Below are 23953 nucleotides of genomic sequence, written 5' to 3'. Positions count from 1 at the left end.
TGCCTCTCTGCCTCTCTGCCTCTCTGCCTCTCTGCCTCTCTGCCTCTGCCTAGTACTGGGACTAAAGTTGTGTTCCACTACTGCCTGGCTAGGAAACTTTTAAATAAGGAGAAGTTACATTTTCATCATCCATAACATGTCTGAACTTCCCTTCTTTTGGGGCCTTTCATCCCTTTTTTTTTATTTATAGGCATCCACAAATTCCCAGCGAACTGATCTTGATAAGGGATTGGATAAAAATTCCACAGAAAACTTTTGTACTCTATTAGAATTATGAATGAGGCAGAAAACAAGGGTTAAACTCCCAATGTTATGAGGAATTACTTAACTTTATTAGAAAGTAGAATAGTTACAGTTATTTGGGGAATTAAATTATGGAGATCTCTCTCTCTCTCTCTCTCTCTCTCTCTCTCTCTCTCTCTCTCTGTGTGTGTGTGTGTGTGTGTGTGTGTGTGTGTAAAGAAGATAAGAATATACAAAACAATCTTAATCCTATAACCTACAAATAACCTATAGCCATTCAGTCCATTATATTGACTGATTGATTGATTGATTGATTGAATAGATCCATGTAGATGTAGTATACACACACGAGAGAGAGAGAGAGAGAGAGAGAGAGAGAGAGAGAGAGAGAGAGAGAATAGGTAAATGGAGAGAATAGGTAAATGGAAAAAGGGAGACAGAGAGACAGAGGCAGAGAGGAAGAAGCAAAAAGACTTCTATTTTACCCTAGATCCCAGCATGGCAAAAAGCCAAAATTACTGAAGGGCAACAAATATCAACACACATTTTAGCTTCCAAAATTCTACCCTGTGAGGATAAACAGAATCCAAAAATTTATAAATGTATGTCTTTTAAATGGATTGAAATCACTTTCAGTGTAAGAAAAGACACCATGTAGCCATGAGATGCTATTCGCCACATGTAAATTCACATGTGGTGAAACACTGGGCCATGTCATTGAACTACATACAGAATGTCTATTACACTGTCAGCAGCCACAGAAGCATGGGAGCTCATGCTGGTAAGTGCTTCTGTTACTAGGTAGTCCCATATCACTGGCTGTCTTCTATATAATTATCACACAAGCCACACGTTGTGTGTTGGGCATTCCAGGTGAATCAATTCTATTCTCCTTAGTCTCACTCCTTTAGAATCACATACTGATTGACCTCTCTTGATCATTCCACTTGGGTAGTGAAAGAAATGTGCAAAAATGAACCGAGATAAGTCAAGGCAAGCCCTATAAGGCCTCTCTTCCTTTCATGCCCCAGCTATATCAGGTTTAGGAAGAAAGAGGGGTATACTAATATTTAGGTAAAGCTATTTAGTTTTTCTTCACATAAGGCTTGTTTGAACTTTCAGTCCAATCACATGTTTCTCAGGCGCTTCCTTACTCAGTACTTGCTCATCTTTGTGTGTCATGAGAAAGAAGGGAGGTATGACTTCAGCTCCCGTGCATCATGTTCAAGCTACAGCCTACAATTTACATGTGGCACCAAGAAGCTATGAATGTGGCCTAACCCAAAACTTTAAACTTACTTACAACATTAAGAATTTTTTTTTCTGTAGCACAATTACATGGTTCCCAAGAGACAAAGTTTATAGATGCCAATGGCTTGTCACCATGTCAAGAGACTGGACACACCTGCCAGAGGGTGGTTCAGAGAAAACGACTTGTTGGCTACCATTTTCCAATCTGTCTTGAGCTCTACTGCAAGTTACTTCAGTATGTAGACAACTTCCTTGAGAGGAGAATCACACTGTCAGGCTGTCAAATAGAGTCAATTAACCAATGAAGTTATAATCATCCACAGGGGGTTACCTAATTAGGGCTAAGAAATGAAGTCCAGTGCAGTTCCTTGGCATTGACCCTGACACAATTCCAAGAATAAAGTCTTAGAAATCAAACATAAGGCTAACTAAGTCATGTGAACATTTATCCAATTAAGGTCATGTTGGATACACAGCTGTCATCAACTCTGCAAAACTTGTTTGAAATGGCAAATGAGGGAGGGAGAAAGAGAGTCTGAGCAAAGATGCTTCTGATGTGGTCATTAGGCAATGGACTCAGTACAATACACAACAAGTCCCCAAGGGCAGAATCCTTTCAGAAATTTCCAGAAGTGGGCTGCAGAATAAAGGAAATGTTGGTATTTAGTCCCATACATGGATTTTGTCACATTTTAACTCTGCCAATATCTTACATTTGTTTCTTCATATTTTGAGCTTTAAAATATTAATATTTGGTTGCACAAATAATGCTTTTTATGTCTTCAACTGGTCAAAAGTGTTTTGGAATCACGTGTTTCAATTCTTTACTTTCTGCATATGAATAAGATGACACAGAAATACTGATCCTATTAAACTTGTCATGAAATTAATGAAGATTTCAAAATTGAAATGTACAAATTTGGGTGGCAATTATAAACTGACATGGAAAGAGAGTTGTAGGTTTATCCTGGAAACAGCGATGGCCAACAGACATGAAGGCAACAATTTTTTGAATAATTATATAAATGCTTACTATTTTTTTAGTTTACTTTTTTATTTTTCATTTTGCATCTATATCACGGTAGACCTCACTCCTCTCTTAGCAGTCCCACCCTTATAAATCCCTCCCCTCATTGTCCCCTCCCCTTCTACTCAGGGAAGGGCAGTACCACTTGGGTACTACCCTACCCTGGGGCATCTCCTTCAAGCAGAACAAGGCACATCCTCTCCAACTGAGGTTCAAACAGGCAGTCCAGGTAGGGGCAAAGGGATCCAATAGCAAGGAACAGAGAAACAAAACAGTCCCTGCTCACTTATTAGGGGAAGCACATGAAGATCAAGCTGCAAGTTTGCTATAGATGTGCAGGAGGTCTAGATACAACTCTTGCAAGCTGGTTGGTTGGTGGACCAAGCTCTGTGATCCCCCATGGTCCCAGGTTAGTTAACATGTGGGTCTTCTTGTGGTGTCCTTGACTCCAGAAGACTCCTCTGACTTGCAGTCATTGGTTGGGTATTCCCTCAATCTCTGCTCCATCTTCATTCCTACACATCTTCCAAGTAAGACAAATTTTATGTTGAAGATTTTTGTGGGTAATTGAAAGATATCTAGGAAAGGATAAAGGCATACAAGTGAGTTTTCTGGACATGGCCCATTGTTTTGCATGGCCTATGGTATGTGAGCTCTGAGGCAACGTCCCAAAAGACTTTATCCCAGTATTGCTTCTTGCTGCTGATATACCTTTTCCTGTCACTATTACATAGTCTAATGATTTCTGGTCATTAGCTCACTCTATTGGGCAGATTTTCTACAGATTGATACATGAGTGGATTTTGGCCATAAGAATAATGAAGAATTAAGAAAGTTAATATTACCAAAAATAAGCAACTTTTGCTCTCACAAAACTAAGTTTTGCTCTTAAAACTGCTGACACCATCCATTTCTACCTTACTCAGAACTGGACCACAGCAGCGGGTGGGTTGATGTTCCCCTTCCTCCTCTGCAAGTCCTGCTTGGCTACAGGAGTTGTTAACTTCAGTCACTATATTTTACTCTGGTAGGAATCTCAGCTAGGGTCTCCTAATATCTTCTCCTGCTCCAGGCCTCCAGCTAGTCACCAGAGAATACTGAATTCCATTCTCACTCCCAGCCCTCTCCTGTTGGGTTCAGTGTACATAGGACCTGTTGTTAGGTTGTTGTGTGTGTCCCACATCATCTGTCTTGCCACAGAGCAAGGGCTTCTCATGGAGACAGAGGTGCAGGGCAAGTGTCGGGGCTATGTGAAGATGCAGGACTTGCTTGGGATGGAGAGCACAGTTTGAGGTCCTGCAGGGAGCCAGAGCTCTTGGCTTGAGGCTCCCTGGGCCAAAAGGTGGCTGGGGACTGGCTGGTTTTCAAACTCTTGAGCCACTAGGCACCACTGGGAGGCCATGGAAGGGCTGAGAATGAGTGGGGGAGTAATGGCTGGAAGCCGAAGGGGAGAGGGGTGTATCACACGGGGATGAGAGTCTTGGTCTAGGCAGCTCACTTGGCTTGGTCACAGCTGGCTCAGTTTGCTTGCCTAGGTCGGTAGTATCCTTGGCTGGGAATGCAAAGTTCTTCTATGGAAGATCAGACAGAGGCTCTGTGGATTAAGGCCTGCTTCACTGTTCCCTACAGAGGATTTCAAAGAAGAGAAACAGTCTATGGTCTTAAGATGTTCATTGTCATAGCAGAAAATAGATGAAAACTATACCTCAGTTTCCTCGGGTGGGCCTGAGGTTAAATATCTTTTTCAAGAAGGAGGGTCTGGAGAGGAATGTTTAATTGGCTACACCTCTTTGGCCTTTAGGTATCTCATTAAAACGAAGATCTGTCTTGAGGCTCTGTGGCCTATCACACCTTTTGCCTGTGGAGGGGCTAGGGGGTGTTGTCCTATGTGACTGAAAGGCACAGATCTATGGAGGACTGCAGCCTCCTGTCAGGAGCTTCGAGTCTAGGAATGTGGTGAATGCCTACCCTCCCTTGCAGGGAACCCTGTAGGATCACCTGCTGCATTGTGGGGCAGTGAGCTATGAGAGACAGCCGCTGGGATACCCGGATACCCGCTGGGACAGAAGGTGTTCAACTCTTTCTGGGCCTCTGGCTCTCTCAGCTTCAGCCCCCCACAGCCCCTCCCACAAAGAGGCCTATGGCCACCAGTCACTTAGGAGTAGCACCCCCACATACAGATGAGGCATCCCCAAGCTCTCAGACCAAGCCAATAGGGGTTACCTGCTGCTGGACCTTAACCCACCCCAAACTGTATATATTGGCCCAACTCAGAAGTAAAGTGCATGAGAGATTCATCCCGTTGTCTGAGAGCTTCTGTCTTGGTCGCTCCCTCTTTGCCAGCCAGCCGGTGCCTCACCGGGCACTTCAAAGAGCTGTAACACTTTTCCCCTCTCCACCATGGTGGCAGAGGCAGCAGCTGACTCTCCCTGTCTGCACTCCATCCCTCTGGGACCGCTCGCGGGCAGAGACAGCATTGTCCTCAGCCAAGCCAGAGATCTTCATGGGAACCAATCTAGAGCCAGTCCCACAGTGGGTCACCAGGGTTTCAAACCTAGCACAACCAGAAATCAGGCTGCCTTTCACGATCCTAAAATCTCCCACCCCCTCTCTCCCTACACATGATCATCATCCCCTTTCTTTTCCTTACCTCATCCCCTCCCATCCATTTCTCTATCCACTTCTTATGATTATTTAGTTTGTCCTTCTGAATGAGATTTGCACATTTTCCCTTGGAACCTCCTAATTACCCAGGTATTTGGGGTATATAAATTGTAGGATGGTTATTCTGCAATTTCTGGCTAATGTCCACTTATAAGTAAGTACATACTATACTTGTCTTTCCAGATATGCATTACCTCACACAGAATGATATTGTCAAGTTGCCTACAAAATTCATTATGTCATTGTTTTTAACAGCTGAATTGGAGCCTCGTTTTCCCCATTCATAAATACATGCTTTATAAAAGTAAGAATGAGATCACAAGTGACAAATGAGCATAAGCTAGGAGAGAGGTGGAGGGGAAGAGGATTAACCAAAACATAGTGTATAAGGAATGCCATACCAAAAATGATATTTTGATATAAAAGCTAATAAAATGTTAAATTTTAATAAGCTGTTTTTGATCATGTTGTAGCTGGGGAAGAACGCCTATATTAAAAAATCATACCAACTTGACAATTGAGGAAATAAGATTGGTAGAAAGAAAGCACTTGCTCACAGGCACACAGCTAGAACATAACGAATTCAAGATTGGACCTGCACTTAAGCAACTATATAACCACTGCTTTATACCTTCTAGAAAAGCAGACACAGGTTCTAGGATCCAAGACAGAGACTGTAGATAACTTACTAAGACTTAAGCTTTCTATTAGTTTCCAAGATGAAGAATCTAGACACAACAGGAGTTAAATATTGGGGACATGAAAGGAAGACTCAGAATCTTCAAAAAATGTCTATTTCTTCTTCCTGGTTTATTGCCCTGTATTCCAATCTCGTGCAATGAGTATACATTTGGATATCAGTTCTGGGAGTTAAAAAACAGATACACATCCACACACACACACACACACAGACAGAGAGAGAGAGAGAGAGAGAGAGAGAGAGAGAGAGAGAGAGAGAGAGAGAGAGAGAGAGAGATGCAGTCTCTGCAATTGAACTGGCTGTTATAATTACTTAAATTAAGTATAGATTGTTAAAGAAAGTGCTGTTTTATTTAGGGTTTCTATTGCTGTGAAGAGACACCATGACCATGGCAACTCTTTTAAGGAAAAACATTTAATTAGAGGTGGTTTACAATTTCAAAGGTTTAGTTCATTACTGTCACGACAGGACACATGACAGTATACAGGCAGATGCAGTACTAGAGAAGGAGCTGAGAGTTGTATATCTTAATCCACCAGCCCCAGAAAGGGACTGCTACACTAGGCCTAGCTTGAGCAAATGAGATCTCTAAGCCTGCCTCCACAGTGATACATTTCCTCCAAAAAGACCGCATCTGCTAATAATACCACTACTTCCTATGGGCCAAGCATTCACACACTTGAGTCTATGGGGGTCATTCCTATTCAAACCACCACATTCCATTTCCTGGATTCCATAGGCTTGTATCCATAACATAATGCAAAATGCATTTAACCCAACCTCAGAAGTTCCCATAGTCTTTAACAATCTTAAATTTATTTAGAAGTCCAAAGTTCAAAGTCTCTTCTGAGATTCATGCAATCTCTTAACTGTAATGTCCTGTAAAATCAAAATCAAAATTCAGACCACACACTTTCAACATATAATAAAAAGGATATCTATAATGTTTCCAAAATATAGGGAAGGGAGCACAGTGAGGAGACACTGGGGAAACAAAGTAAGGCCAAAAACAAGCTGTGTAAACTTCAAGCTCCACATCTCCATGTCTGATATCAAACATCTCTTTATATATCCAACTCCTTTCAGCATTGTTGACTGCAATACATCTGGTCCTACCACTCCCATCTACCCCTATTAACAGCTTTGCTTGGAAAGTATCCCACAACTCTGGTATCTCCAATAGCTTGGAGTCTCCAAGGCAATCCAGGCTTGACCTTCACAGATTCACACAATGACCTCTCCAGGCCTCCGTTCAGCTAAGTGCCTAACACATGCCTGGTCTCAGCAGCTTTCCTTGGTCATGGAGGTAGATTCCATAACCCCTTTCTTCTAGTCTTGACTCTAAAACAAGAACCACGTGGCCAAAGCTGCCAAGTTCTGCTACTTGCTGGGGCTAAAACATGGCCCCTTTCATTCACTTACATCTTTTCCAGCTTTCTGTTTTCAGTTATCTCCTTCATCATGTAAGCTTGGTGGGCCTGGAACTTGCTCTGTAGAGCAGATTGTCCTTAGAGATTCACCAGTCTCTACCTTCTGAGTGCTGTGATTAAATGTATACCTTACTTGCCATGCCTGGACCTAAGCCTTTCTTTAATTCCTTTTTAATTGAAAGCTTGGTTGGATGGGGTCTTACCCTGAGGTCACTACTCCAATTATTCCATTTTTAAACTGTCTCCTTGAACACAGGATTTAGATCTATTCCACTTCCTAATGATTGTTTTCTCCTCAAATTATACATTTTCTACTTTCCCTTGCTCAGCATGCTCCTTTTAATTATAGATCTTCATAAGAGTGAACAATAACTACACTCATAAGAGTGGACAATAACTACACGACAGAGTCTACACTAAGCTGCGTTGAGGTTTCTTCTGCCAATGAAATTAATCCGAACTCTTCATTTTGGCTTCTCAGACTTTTTGGACATTTGGGACAAAAAGCATCCACATTCCTTTCCAAAATATTATAAGAATAGTCTCTAGGCCACATATTAATATTCTTCCCCTCTGAAACCTCTTGAACCATCCTCAGCACCACTCTATTCTATGTTCCTACAAGGATGGCCCATTAAGACCTACTTAAACATTCAACTACTTTTCTAATCCTAAGTCCCAAAGCCCACATTCCTCCAAACAAAAACATGATCAGGCCTATCACAACAATACCCTACTCCCTGGTACCAACTTCCATTTTAGTTAGGGTTTCCACTGCTTTGAAGAGACACCATGAATGTGATAACTCTTATAAGGAAAAACATTTATTTGGGGCTAGCTTACAGTTTCATAGACTTAGTCAATTATAATCATTGTGGGGAGCATGGCAGCAGACAGGCAGAATGGTACTGGAGAAGGAGCTAAGAGTTCTACATCTTGATCCGCAGGCAGCAGGAGACTGCTACACTAGGCCTAATTTGAGCATATGAGACTGGAGAGTCTGCCTCTCTAGTGACACACTTCCTCCAACAAGGCCATACCTCCTAATATTGCCATTTCCTATGGGTGAACATTCACACACATGAGTCTATGAAGGCCATTCCAAGTCCAACTACCAGAGGTACTTAGAGAACAGAGTCCTCTTTCATATTTCCTAGACTCATTATAAACAAATAGAAATCAACATTTTTGAATCTCACCATCTGATGACTGCCATGATGTTGCAGGCTAAGATTTCCACCTCCAATGTTTTTTATCCTCTATACAAAAACACATTCTCATTTTTCAGTCTCTAAAGTAATAAAAGAATACAAGAGTTGGAAATCAATTACTCAAAAGTTCTCCCACCAGATGAGTCTCAATATTATATTATGTGCTGGCTATCCTGTGTCTAGTTCACCTGAAAAGCTAATGGGGTGAAGTTTAGACTGTATCAGTCATAGCAACAAAATGGGAAATGAGATAAGGCAGAGGTTGTATGGTGTAAGATGCTGGGCCAACAGGTAAGGTGTGGAGAGCAAAGAGATGGAGGAAGGGAAGGAAAGAGTGAAGTTTTGCCCAGAGGAAGGCAAGGAAGAAAGCTGAGAGTCATGCAAGGCTGGAAGTCATAGGCTGTCTGGCACTGATTTATGTGGTTCTAAGAGAGTCATTGCCTTTGTAGTTTTTAAAATTGCCTAGGGTGGTTCTATACCACTAGCACTGGGAACCTCTAAAGTAACAAAAGTTAATGTGGTAAGAATATGAGTAAGAAAATGTGAAAGTACAACTTGGATCCACCATTTATCAGTAACTTAGCCTTTCTAGTCTATTGTACAATTCACAAATGATGCATTTATAATAAATAAATAAACACTGTAAACTATGAGAAGTGATAAGCACCGTTAAAAGAATAAATTGAATTTTGGAGAGCCTCTGAGTGTGGAGGAAATTGCACCATTGCCCTGGGGCAAAGAGAGAGCTTGGAAGGATTTTAGTGGGATGTACCTATTTCAGCCATATATACAAATATCCATATGGATATTAAACCCAATTCAAGTTATTGTAAATTTTAAAGGTCATAAACACAAATATTTAAAAATCCAATTTTCTTAACACTATTTTTCCCCCTGCCCTTACTTTCTGACTCAAATATCTACTTCCTTACCAGGTAATAGAAATTTTGTCTAGTGCATTTCCAGATGTATTGAGCCCATTCAGGGGAAATGCCAATCAATTTAGGGTTGAGATTTGGAAATTCAGGATTTTCAGCCCTTTCGGGGCTGTGGCTTAGGTCTATGAAGTAATAGTCCAGGAATGTTGCAGATCTGCAAGCACCCCTGAAGCATTATGGCATCCCGAGAGATACTACTCAGGTTCTTCCCCTTCACATCTCCTCTGCTAATCCCTCTCACTGCTGTACCTTGGAGCATGAGAATCACTCAGGATGCTGCCTCTACTCCTCTGACTCCTAGAGACAAGATCTAGATACACTTTACGAATGTGGCTGTGCTCACTCTGTCAAAGAAAGGAAAGATAAGGATCTTGATTCATGTTCCTGACTTCACTTAAAACTGAATATCTGGGTCATTTCTACCTATAAATTCTTTATTCATATTTGCTGAAATTTCTCCCAATTGCATCGTCATAATTGGAAATTGTAGCAGGGATGGGAAAACAGGACTTTCTGCAGCTAAAGCTGTGGCCACTTCCTTCTGGTGTCTCATATTCAGGCCCAGTGCCTCTTGACTTCTAGAAAAAAAGAAGTTCTTCTGTTCAACTGTCTCTAAAAAACACATTTATTACACTGCTTTGACTTTTGATGTTGAACAAAACAAAACGAAATAAAACTGCAAAACAAAAAGTCAACACTAGCACACACACTCTACTTTTGTCAGTTCCCTGGACTTTGTAATTTAGGTCTTTAACACTAAAGCAGGGATTCACTTAGTTCATTCTTAATAACTTTAGCATCATCAAAATGGCAAAAAATCAAGGACAAATGTTATGTTCTCACTGAAAAGAAGAGGTACTTTCTTTGCAAGTATTTTAAAATAAAGCCTATAACATTAAGTTTTTTGTGGAAATATTTTTTTAATTTTTTTAAATCAAATCATAATTTTCACTTATTCACACAGGGGTTATAAATACAAAAAGGCAGAATGTGGGGAAGGGGATGACACCAGAGCTTGGGTATTCAGGGGGAGTACAGATATCTTTCAGACCATGGTATTGGCTGTGTGATGGTTCAGGGGACAGGTCACTATGACTCTGTCTATAACATTAAGTTTTTAACAAAATATTCATATGTATAACTTCTGTAATAATCAAATGCACAAAAGCGATTTTAAAAACTTTCAAAAGGAGAATGGAGGGAGTTAATATTGTGGGGAAACAGTATCAGCAGGCAATCTATTTTCATGTCTGTCTGTCTGCCTGTCTTCTTTGTTTCTTTCTTTCTTCCTTCCTTTCTTCCTTCCTTTCTTTCTTTCTTTCTTTCTTTCTTTCTTTCTTTCTTTCTTTCTTTCTTTCTCTCTCTCTTTCTTCCTTTTCTTGGAAAACAAGGCAAACTGCCTGATATTAGAACTTCCATCTTGTACATACTTCTGGTTCAAACTGAGTAATACCAACTCATGGACCACAAAGGTGATACTGGGATGGGAAACAAGCCTCCTGTGGAAAGGTAACTTTTGCATGTACTCAACCCTTACCTACATCATTTCTACATCACTGATGTTCAGATTATTGAGCAGGGCTCAATTATGCAAACAAAGCTCTCTCCAAAGCCCAGGGTCCCCAGCTACTGTTCCTGAAGACATTTTTATCTCTCTTATTTAAGCCCTTGTCTTTCATGATTAAATAATTTACTCATTGGTTGTCATGGGGTGCCTTTCCCGTGAGATGTTGTAAAATAGTGCACGCCTTGGCTGGAAGGCCAGGGTAATTTTCTTCAGGGGAGGAACATAACACCACATGCTTGAGATCTGACAGAACAAATGTTTGCTAATTTTCTGTTTAGGGATTTTCAGTTTTCCACTTGAGTTGCTACTGCCGAAATGAGAATTTTCACATTTTAAATATGCCATAATTTATGCAGGAGACATTCAGTAATGACTACAGCTAATGCCAACTGTAAAATTAGCCAAATATCCTTGGGTCCAAAAAAAATGAATGCTCAAAACAATTGCTAATTGAGCTGTTTCAGTTCCCCTTTTTCAGAGACAGAAGCCCTCATAAAATAGTTCCACCGGAAATTATAGGCATTCGTCATGTGTACAGTCTAATATAAGAGTTTCCATGCTGTCTTACTTCAGAACCAGTACTAAATGCCAACATGGAAGACTTAGGAGATGTGGCAAACAAAGGGGGAAAACAAAAACATATGAGGAACCAGGAATGAATCCATGTCCATCCATGCTTTGCCATCTCTATCCCAGCCATGCTCATGTGGAAAACATCCATTTACCTACTTAAAACTAGAAAATCAGAAGACATGTCCAGCAGGGGAATCCTAAACAACTTGAAGTCAACTCCTCGAACTTCTGTCTTGGCACTCTAATGGCTACTTTAAGAATGTTTAGTAAAGGGTCCAGAGTGTAGACCATTGGGCAGTGAGGCCTGCTCCCTATGATTCCTTTTCAGCATGGCCACAGTGAAAATCTAGTATGTTCTACTTTTGTTAAAAGTAAAAGAAGAATGTTTCTACTTTTCCATCACACTCAAAGGCAGCATGGGCTGTGTGAAATGATCTTCAAAACGATGCAACGCAGACAGGACTAAGAAATTAGAAATTTGGTCCAAATAGTATTTATAATCAGTTCTTATGTCAAAGGTTCACAATCAGATATACTGGGCACGACAATAACTATTGAGTCACATCTGAACTTAAGGAGTGAACTCCACAAGCCTCTTTGGACTTCTTACTTACCTCACTATCATAAAACCAACCTCAGGGCTGGGAAGTACCACAGTGACAGAGAGCTAGCCAGGTATTTACAGAGCTCTGGGTTCAACCTCCAGTTCTATCACACAAAACACTAAAACACAATAAAAGTGCATTTCAAACAGTGTACAAAGAGACATTCACTCACAGTGATAATGAAGTGACTGGTGTATGACTGGCCTTTCCATCAAAATAGTTATGAGAATGAAGTTAGTGAGAAGTGAAGTAAAGGCACTTGATGGCAAGCATCATGACATGAGTTCAATCTGCATGAGCCACATGTAGGGAACTAATTGATTCAAGTTCTCCTCTTATCTCTATGTATATTCTGTGGAACACAGTTGCACATACACACAAACCAAATAAGTAAATAAATAATAAATGTAATTTGATTTAAGTTATCAAACTGGAAATTTCCCTTCAAACAAATGCCTTCAGGTGTTTCATAGTGGGCAGAATAGAATTAAACTCTCTAAAAGAAAGACGTCCAGGAAACAAGTCCATGGTCCACTGTTTGGAGATGGTTCAGAATAGCTAGAGAATGTGTTTTTCATTAGGATGAGGAAGCTAGGAGCCAAAACCTCACAACACATCACACACCTACAACCTGTAAGAAAGAGATCCGAAGAGCATGAGACTTGAATCTAGAGAAGTCCAACTTCTTATCCCCAGCTATAATTTTAATACAACTGCCATCTATTTTCACTGGCCTCATCCTATCCACATAGTTAACTTGGGGATTTCAAGTTGTTTTATGAAATCTCCACTCTATATTCATTGTCATTTAGTGCTGAGGATGGGACACCAGGCTTCACCCATACTTAGTGCTCTGCCACTGATCTATTTTCCCCAGCTATCCATGATTTGAACATTTATTTACATCTTAGGGATGATCATCACCAGGTCTCTGATGTATCACCTGCCCTCTGCACTAGAACCAAACTCGTATCCTGACATTTCAATATCTGACACCCCATGCATAGCCAACTATCTGTCAAGGTTCTGTTCCTTACAAGGTATCTAAATTTTCCTCCATTTTTATTAGTGTATTTTAATTGTAAAAAACGATGGATTGCATCAGGAAATCTACATACATGTCATACTTTTATTATATCCAAGCATATAATTCCTGGCTGAGAAAGTTATAGATTCCTTGCTTATCTCTCTTGATGCTTGCCTCCCCCAGAAGGCTTACCATAAAATTTGCATTGACTATTTCTTTATCAGTAACATTTACAAAACCACATCATTTTCTGGATCATTTGACTGAAGAAGTATGGCTTCTTGTACTTCAGCCTGGATCTGCTGCAGAGCCTTTTGGTGTTTCAGGTATTTTAAAATTTTGAAAGCTTCCACACAACCCACTACAAAGCCCGGAGAGGCATTACTGCATAAGTTTTAATGTGTGTGTGATAAGGAAAGGGATAGTGCAGTTTTCTTCATAATGGAAAGGAGATCCCAATACCCTCTGGAACTCTAAAAGATTTATTGCCATGGTAGGTCCCTGAGTCATCATGATCCTTGTTGCCCAACCTCTGGAAAACATAAGTCTTTCCAAGGCATCCCAGCTAACTTTTCCTATCTTCTTTGATTATTATGTGCTCATAACTGAAATGAGCCAGTAAGGTATTCTGTATAACAGAGAGACGGGGTAAAGACAAGACTAATATAGCCATGAGACAAATCACACATGCAGACACACACACACACACACACACACACACACACACACACACACTAGTTCCATATAATATATATATATATATATATATATATATATATATATATGAATGCATTAGGAAAATTAGGTCTTTTACTTTTTTACATTCATTTATTTGTGTGTTTATGTGCGTGTATGTATGCGTATGTGTGCGTGTGTGCCCACACATGCATGTATGTGCCACACATATATGTAACACATGTGGAAGCCAGAGGACAACTTGCAGAAATTTGTTCTTTCTATCATGTGGGTTCCAGGGCAAGGTCTTGTATGCACTGAGCCATTTCATCAGCCCCGACATGTGATCTTATTAATCTGGTTTTAAAATGAACATACTCCATCACTGAAATACAGACTGCAACCTAGTTAAACACACTATGATCTTTACTACAGTTATCCTCCATGATTCTTTTGATTTATGCAGACAGGACCAATGAAGTAATCAGAGATATAAGAGGGACCACTGTCTCCAAATTTTTTGGATCTTTAAGGGCAGTGATAATATTGGTCAGACCAATAGAATCCAGTATTATTTTCCTGTGTTTTATATTGATTATCTTGGCCAGAAGGGGTAATTCAGATGTTTCCACTTGACTTTTCCAATGACAATAGCTCTCATCTAAAGGGCATATAATGAGGGTTGTTTTATCTATCAGCTATATAATTTTTGGTCCATGCTTAGTTCTAATAGAATGGAAAATGACCATGAGATTTGTCTATGGACACAGCAGACCCATCATGAGTAGAGTTCAGCCAAAACTCCATTTACTTTTCCATCTAAAAGATCCCACTCTATACAGTGATCCTTTTCATTAAGGCGGCAGCTCACATCTGTGCACAGTGAATATGTATGTTGTTTCTATATCCACTGAGTCATCAGATATTTAGGGGTGGGGGAGACCCTAGAAATCATGATGGTATTTATCATTGACCTTTCCTCTTATAGAGCTTGATGCCTCATGGGCTACTAGTTCCATGTATAAAAATTTTCTTGAGTCAAGACTGAGCAAGATTGGAATTATATTTTTTTAGATATACCATAAATTTTTGCCACTCTAGAAGACTATTTAGTATGTGCCCACATGCACCATTGAACATGTGTGGACATTAGAGGATGACTTGTAGGAATCCATTCACTGCTTCTACCACGTGCATACTGGAAATCCATTCAACTTTTCAGAATTGGTGTGGCAAGTACCTTTTCCCATTGAGTCATCTCAGTAGCTCAGATCTTTTCACTGCATTATGTCATTAGTCATTGGTTTGCCATTCTTTCAGGTGTCACTCTCAGAGTGAGTTTGCCCATTCCCCAAAGTTATTATTTAGGTAGGTGTTAAACCCCATGGCCTCGATGCAAACCCTAAGTCAAACAATTCCAACATATCTGATTTCACTTTTTATATCTTTTTTAATGAAGAATCATGAAAGCCTAAACCACAAGTACTCTGCTCTCTCTTGACAGTGCATACCGGGACTTTCTAGTGCATTCTCACAGTTGTTTCAATATTTCCTTGTCACTGTTTTGGAAAGCATCCATATTTTAAATATTTAAGAAAACATATTGCAAGCTCCTTGTGCATTCACAAATAAGAATCAGCTTTATTCCTTCTTTCTCTAGACTTGAAACACATAAATGGCCTGGTAATCTACCAAGCAGAATGGACCAGCTCAGTCTGTGTATCTTACACAGACGTACAGTATACAGGAAATGAGAACAAGGAAGGCCAATCTTGTCTTTAACTAGTTTGAATTTTCATAGCAAAACTCCAAATTGACTGGTCTCCTCAGATATGTCTAAATATATATTGTATAACTTGACAATACTGAAAAGTAACATGCCCAAAGTATTTCAGCCAATGGAACTGGCTTTTTTCCATAATTAATTATTTTATTTAAATCCTGAATGTTGTCCCCCTCCTCGTATCCCCTCCCAAAATTTTTCATTTCATCCCAACCATCCCCTTTGCCTCTGAGAGGGTGCTCGATCAACCCCCAGGCATCCTCCTTCCCTGGGGAATCAATTGTCTACAGTATTAGACACATCCTCATCCACTGAGGCCAAACAAAATGGTCCTGTGCTACCTATGTGCCAGGAGCCACAGACCAGCCCATGTATGCTCTGTGGTTAGTGGCTTAGTCTCTGAGAGCTCCCAGGGGTCCAGGTTAGTTGACACTGTTGGTCTTTCTATGGGGTTGCCATCCCTTAAGCTTCTTCAATCCTTCTTCTAACTCTTCCATAAGGGTTCCTTACTTCAGTTCAATGGTTGACTGTCTCAGTCAGCTACTGACAGAGTCTCTTAGAGGACAGCCATGCTAGGCTCCTGTTTGCAAGCACAACACAGCATAGTGTCAGGGTTTGGTGCTCACCCATGGGATTGATCACAGGTTAGACCAGTCACTGGATGGCCTTTCCTTCAGACTGTACTCCAATTTTGTCCTTAAAATTCTTTTAGACAGGAATAATTCTGGGTCAAAAATTTGAAGGTGGATTGGTAACCTCATCTCTCTACTAGGGGTCCTGTCTATCAACTGGAGGTGATCTCTTCAGGTTCCATCTCCCCACTGGTGGGCATTTTGGCTTAGGTGACCCCAATTGAATCCTGGGAGAGTATCACATGCCAGTTCTATGGGACTTTCTAGAGGTTCTGCTGCTCCCACCCCCAGCAGCTCCAGCAATGAACAAATGTTTCCATGAATTCTCCTAGTCCTCTGGGCTTCTCTTCTGTCCCCATACCTGATCCTGCTCCCCTTTTCATCTTCCTCTCTTCTCTTCTACCCAGCTCCCTCCCTTCCTCTGCCTCCTATGATTATCTGGTTCCCTCTTCCAAGAGGGATTGAAGCATCCTCACTTGGACCTTCCTTCTTGTTAAACTTCTTACAGTCTGTGAGTTGTATCATGGATATTCTGTACTCTTTGGCTAATATCCACTTATCAGTAAGTACATACCATGTATGTACTTTTGGGTCTGGGTTATCTCACTCAAGATGATATTCTCTAACTCTATCCATTCACCTACAAAATATATGATGTCTTTGTTTTTAATAGAAGAATAGCAGAATTTAATAGCAGAATTTATTGTGTCAGTAAACCACATTTTCTGTATTCATTCTTTGATTGAGGGACATTGTTGTTTCCAGTTTCTGGCTATTACAAATAAGGATGCTATGAGCATATTGGATCACATGTCTTTGTGGTATAGCATCATTTGGTTATATGTTCAGGAGTGGAACAGCTGGGTCTTCTTAGAACTATTTCCAATTTTCTGAGGAACCGCCATATTGATTTCCAGAGTGGCTCTACCAGCTTGCAATCCCCCACCAGCAATGTAGAAATGTTCCTCTTTCTCCACATCCTCATCAGGATGTGCTGTCACTTGAGTTTATTATTTTAGCCATTCTGATTGGTATAAGGAAGAATCACAGAGTCATTTGAGGAACTCACCATCCCTGACCTCAAGCTGTACTACAGAGCAATGGTGAATTAAAAACAAACAAACAAAAACAAAAACAAACAAACAAACAAAAACCTCATGATATTTAATCAATGGAATTGAAGACCCAGAAATAAACCCAAAAACCTATGGACACTTGATCTTAGACAAAGAAGCCCAAACCACACAGTGGAAAAATAGAAAGCATCTTCAAGAAATAGTGCTGGTCTAAGTGGTGGTCTGTATGTGGAAGAAGGCAAATTGATCCATATTTGTCACTTTATACAGAGCTCAAGTCCAAGTGGATCAAAGCCATCAACATAAAACTAGATACACTGAATCTAATAGAAGAGAATTTGAGAAATAGCCTCAAATACATTGGCACAGGGGAAATTTTCCTAAACAGAACACTGATGGCTCAGGCTCTAAGATCAACAATTGACAAATGGAACCTCATGAAACTGATAAGCTTCTGTAAGGCAAAGGATACTGTCAATATGACAGAACAACAGCCTACAGATTGGGAAAAGATCTTCACCAATCCTCCATCTGACAGTGATCTAATATCCAAAAATATATAAAGAACTAAAAAAGTTAGACTCCAAAATAACAAATAATCCATTTAAAAATGGAGTACAGAGCTAAACAGAGAATTATCAACAGAGGAATTTCAAATGGCCAAGAAGCATTTAAAGAAATGCTCAACATCCTTAGTCATCAGGGAAATACAAATTAAAACTGGCTTTTTAAAAAGTTAGATAAAGCTGCCTCTTGCAGCTTGTAATAACAAAATATCTGAGTTCAAATATCTACCATTTCATGTATAATCAAATTGTGGAGCATTTATAGTATAGAATACAAAACTTTTAAATATATTAAGTAAAATTGCACTAATATGAAGAAAATTTTATTTCACAAAGTAAAATTACATAGTTCTTAAAAATAAATGTGTACTCTCTCTCTCTCTCATAGTAGATCTTAGCTGGCAGTCTGACTGAGTTTGAAATAACCTAGGAGATTTACTTTTGAATGTGTCCTTGAGGATGTTTCCAGAGAAGTTTAAGACAACACACGGAGTGGGGGCATTCATCACAGTATGTAGTGTCTTAGACATTGGGTACCATTGATCCCTGGAAGTAGAGTCTAGTTATCCCCTCTATACCTTTCAGTCATTGTTTGTAGGAAGAAACACAATCATAAAGTTATCTTCAAATGTTGGAAATGTCCAAACCCAAATTTAGTTAACTCAACGTGTAGAAACAGAAGCCAGAACTTCAGAATAAGGAAAGGTAGAAATTATTAGAACACTCAGGAGCACATTAGAACCATTTAAATAACCCTATTAAAATATGTTTATTACTCATTTCAATTTTCCTACTTAATACATCATATGTTTGTAGTAGGCATAAATTTCACTTTATAATACAAGAATAAGAAATTTCCATTTGGTTAATTTCTCGTAAAACAAGTATTCTTCAATAGAGGAAATTTCTATTTTAGATTTTGCTTTAAAAAAAAAAAAAGAAAATGTCCTCCTCACCTTACTTCTCTAGCTACATATAATCTGCTTGAATATTGTACAGACTCTGTAAAGCTCTGAAGTAACTAGCTTATTTGCTCATGCTTGCACAGTTCCTTGAATATGCACACCACTGCTCTTATTTATTGTGTATGGAAGTCACTGTCAAATGCAGGGCGCTCAAAGCCGTGGTTCTGTCCTCCCCAACCACAACCCAGAACTCCTCTGAAGAACATTGCCATTGTTCATGGTAAGACAGGGGTCTGGTTATCAGTTCCCCTCCAGGAGCTCCTACACCTGGCTATAGTGTATATGCTCTTGTAATCCCCAAAGTTCCTCACATATGACTCTCTTTAGAATCTGATATGACTGTTGGCTCAAATTCTCTAATCAAAGAAAGAACAGGGCTGTCTCAGCCTGCTGAAAAAACAAAATGTCCACATCTGGCAGTTACCAAGGGGAAAGACTCAGATGGTTGTTTGCTTGAAGAACTGCTCCATTTCAAGGAGAGTGGAAGCACAAACCCAAGTTTGAGAGGACTTGGTGCTTTGTCTTGCTCTACTTCCTTGTCAAAACACAAACTGTTTCATGAGAACCGCCCCTTCCCCCCCACAAACAACAGAAAACCTCAGCTCTTTCTCAAAAGAAGATTTTTTTAAAAAATAAGGCTTCATGAATCTATATCACAGAAGCCTGCCTCTGTGTTCAGAGTGTAGAAACCACTAAATTCCTAAGCACAAGAACCCCTTGTGCCATTGCCATGCTTCTAGAAAATACCATGCCTACTGATCAGTTGCCTGGCCCTTGAAAATCAATCTTAAATAAAAAAGTTGGGATCATGGAGTGTCAAATGAAAAGATAATTTAAAGTTAAAATCTCTGAATAAATTGCTACGTGTTTTCTTTCTAGACAACCCTAACCTTAGGAAGTATTCTCGGTAACTTCCTAAGAAACTGATGAAGATAGACATCCCTTTGTCTGTGGCTCCCCTGCTTTCACTTACCCACTCTCTATTTTTCTTCCAGTACTTACAGAATCATTTCCCAAAATGTATCTGAGCTAATATGTCTTAACAAAAGCATTGGTGACATTTTCATCTCTTGGGCTGTGTATTAGAAAATGTATATTACCCATGTCGATGACCTTCGACTTGTATGCAAGAGCTAAGAAGGCAGCATCCACAGACTGGTCCTGAGCTCCAGCACAGTACAGGCTGTTCAACTCAAGGCCAAAGACCATGCAACTGGTAGAGTGAACAACATTCTAAGTCACAAATTTATTTCTTTATTTTAAAGAAAATGGTTTCAAGATATTTGGGGATTGAATTACAGAAAATAATAAAAGTTGTTTGACATGTTGGAATATTTATTCACAAGTTTAAATCTATTTAAAGAAGGCATATTGAAAAGAGAGGATGGCACAGGCTCTCAGTCTCAGCACTCATGAAGCAAAGGCAGAAGGATCTCAGTTCAAGGCCAGCTCAGGCTACATAGCAAGTTCCAGGCCACCCAAGAGCACATAGTAAAATTCTGTCTCCAAAATAAATAAGATTACAGCTGACATAGCCACCCCCTGGTCCCACACAGTCTGGGCAAGGAGCAAAGCTGAGATGACCACCAACCAACTTAGACTCACATGGTCTGGGTAAGGCATAGCATTACTGAAACCATACCCAAGGTAGCTCCAGACACCCAGAGACCCTGGGCACCACTAAGATGAGCAAGTAAGTGGTGGAGAGAGGGAAGCGAACAAGAAGCAGAAGGATGTGTGCACAATGAAGAGAGGAAGAACTGGAGAGTCAAGGGTAACCTGATATAAGTAACTGATAATGACACTTAAGACCATGATGAAGTCCTGACAAGTGCTGCTACCAAGGACCATGACTGAATCATGAGGTAGGGGTGGGGGGTTGTTACCAACAAAGGTCAGGTGGACATCACTGAGTTAAGCTGCATGTTTCCTGGGGCCATGTTGATGTCTGAGGGCTGTGAAGAGCTGGCTCCATGCCTTCATTATGGGAGATCTGCCTCCCCCCACCCAGGATGAGAGCAGGAGAGCTGTCCCTGCCACTTCATTACCTGCAGTTCTTGGGAGCAGGCCCCATACCTTGCTCAGGAAGCACAATAGACCTGGCCCTGGTTGTGGGAGTTGCCAGGGAGCTGGCCCCGAAGCATGAACAGAGGAGAACTTGTGGATAAGCCAGAGATGCCTTCCCTACACACCCTCACTCCTCTCCTGGCAAGCCAGAGAACTGACACAAGGATTTAGAGAGCAAAAGAGCTGTTCCTGACGCTCACCTGCTGCAGCACTCAGCAGAGTGGGCCTTCTACCTTCCCTGAGCAGTACAGTAGAGTTGACTCTGGTGTTAGGAGCATGAGTAAGTCGAACACAAGGGTCTGAGAGCAGGAAAGTTGGCTTTGCCCTTTGCTGGCTGCAGCATTGGATGAGCTAGCCAGTGCAGTGCTGGAGAGCTTGCTCTTGTGGTGTGGGTGAAAGAGAGCTGGCAGGCTGACCAACTCAGATACTACCCAGGCTCAGATCTAGGACTTTAATTTGGCCCACCCCAACATCTATCCCACTGATAAACTGCTGGAGCATGTGAAAAGGTGGTCCTTCAGAACCACAGCTTCAGGATCTCCATGAAACAGTTAACAGTAGGGTATCTGAGAGGATTCCCAGTGAGGATCCAGTACTGATAGTGTGGCAGAAGCCAGAAGCTTTAAATCAGACCAATGGCTCATTGCAATGAACAGTTGCAAGTCAAGAAGTGTGGATTAAAGGGTATACTGTGTGACACAACGATATTTTTGAGGGTAGTGACAAGGGTAAAGAATGGGTATAAGGGGACAAGGAGATGAATGGGATTAGGGTGTATGATGTGAAATGCACAAAGAATCAATGAAAAGTTAACTAATAGACGGAAAGAAAAACAAACAAATAAGGCACACTAAAAATAAATTGCAAAAATTATTTAAAGTCATTTCGGAAACATTTTTATAATGTAAAAATCTTTGTTTTATTTTTATGGCACACTTTACTGTTTCATGAGTGCTGTTTAGCAATCCTCTCTATTAAAAACCCTTCCATCTTGAAAGAAAGCCAGTAAAATAACAAGATGTTCTAAAGAGAAGTAAAATTCCATCTAGTAGGTAAGCTCTTTAATGCTTCAGAAGTAAATAAAACAAAACTTCAGGAAGTCTCTGAAACAAAGCAGATTCACTAGGCCTCTGTTCCCACTTTCTTATTTATTTATGTATTTATTTATTTAATTAATTCTTTTTTTTACAGTCCAGATTTTATTCTGCTGATCCACCCCAACTGTTCCACATCCCATACCTCCTCCCCACCCCCTGTCTCCCACAAGGATGTCCTCACCCACCCCTACCCCACCAGACCTCTAAACTCCCTAAGGCCTCCAGTCTCTTGAGGGTTATGGGCATCTTTTCTGACTGAACGAAGACCTGGCAGTCCTCTGCTGTATATGTGTTGGGGGCCATTTTCATATAAGAAGTAACAATAACTAAGAGACAATCTCAAACAAGCAGAGGTGCCTAGAAGAGGCACAGACCAGCCAAGCTACCTAAAAGAGACACACTGCAACCTGCTGAGCTGCCTACAAATTGTGTAGTATGCTCCAGGTTTCTGTTTTCATGAAATGTCACCATGATGGAGTGCACCTTGGCGATTAAGCTGTCCTTGAGTCATTTTTGCTCCTGTAAGTAACCTCAATAAAATCCACTGGTTAACCAAGATTCTAAATTTGGAACTTCAGAACTGAGATTCTGATGTGAATGGGGGGGGGGGGCTGTAGTAGCTGTCACCACAGGAGCTCTGGAAGAAAAGAAAGCTTATTTAGGGTAAATTGGAAATGTTTTATAAAAACAGGAATCACAGAGAGAGGACACATGAGTTACTACAGCACAGTGAATACCCTGAAAAGGCTCACAGTGAAGGGAAGGAAACAGCTATGTAAACAGATAATTGCAGGGCAGTACTTAACTATGTTACGTGCTTAGCCGCCTCATTGAAGCCTGCAGCTTCAATTAACACAGCTTGCAGGCCAAGGCCTCTCACTGTTGAGAATGGTAGTGACAAGATATGATCCACAACCCCCTTGACACTAACGTCCCACCAGCTCCAGCTAGGCCTAAGGAGCATTTCTTTGCCCTTGGTTGATCTGTCTCATGTCCATATGAGGAGAAAAGCTTTTGTTGAGCATACCCATCAAGCTTCTCTGGGTTTGGGTTTGTCTGGTTTCTGTAAAGTCGTTACTATGCCATTCCAAAGACAGGAAATAACAGATCCATTTCTTCTAATGGAAAGACAGTGTACAGTTTAAAGATGGTTTATTAGTTTCCAGTTTATGATACACAGGAGGTATTTGGGTACATAATTCACCTCCTGGGTCCAGAGCCAGCCTCGTAAACCTCAGCAGCACTTTCTCCCCCACCTTTCTTTTCACTGAATAGAAAGCTACTGTACAGTTCCAGTCCAGTTATATATGACGTTAATAAATGTGCCACACACACTGTCTGCTCCTTTAAGTAACTCTGCTAACCTGGACACATTATCAGAGATTTATGCTGCGGCAGAGTCTGAGGAGGATGTGGGAAATGGCTGTGGAGATGGAATTAAACCTGCTCACTCTTTCCATTTCAGACATGCAATGAGGAAGACCGTACAGAAGTGCCTGTGAAGAACTGAAGGGAAAAATAACAAGAGAAGAAGAACAGTGGGGGAATCTCTGCAACTTTGTGAATATGGATGATTTCCAGTCAACTGTTGGCTATACATTTCTGTCTGGATTTTTAAAACTCTCTAATGAAACTTAGTGTGCTCCACACTTTTCATACACTGTAACTGGTTTCAGAAGTCTGGTTAGTTAAATAAAACCGATTATTTAGTTATTTAATAGATATTTGTTAAATATAAAGTAACTAATCTGTAAAGTACCTGGATCAGGGGATGTCTATATGAATGACTCAAGTCTCTGAAATCCAGAAGAATATAGATAGATACAGACATAGACATTTATAAATATAGATGATGG

This window comes from Grammomys surdaster, unplaced genomic scaffold (genome assembly GCF_004785775.1).
Source record: "Grammomys surdaster isolate TR1022 unplaced genomic scaffold, NIH_TR_1.0 170, whole genome shotgun sequence".
In the NCBI taxonomy this organism is placed as follows: Eukaryota; Metazoa; Chordata; class Mammalia; order Rodentia; family Muridae; genus Grammomys; species Grammomys surdaster.
This window is presented reverse-complemented; position numbering follows the sequence as displayed.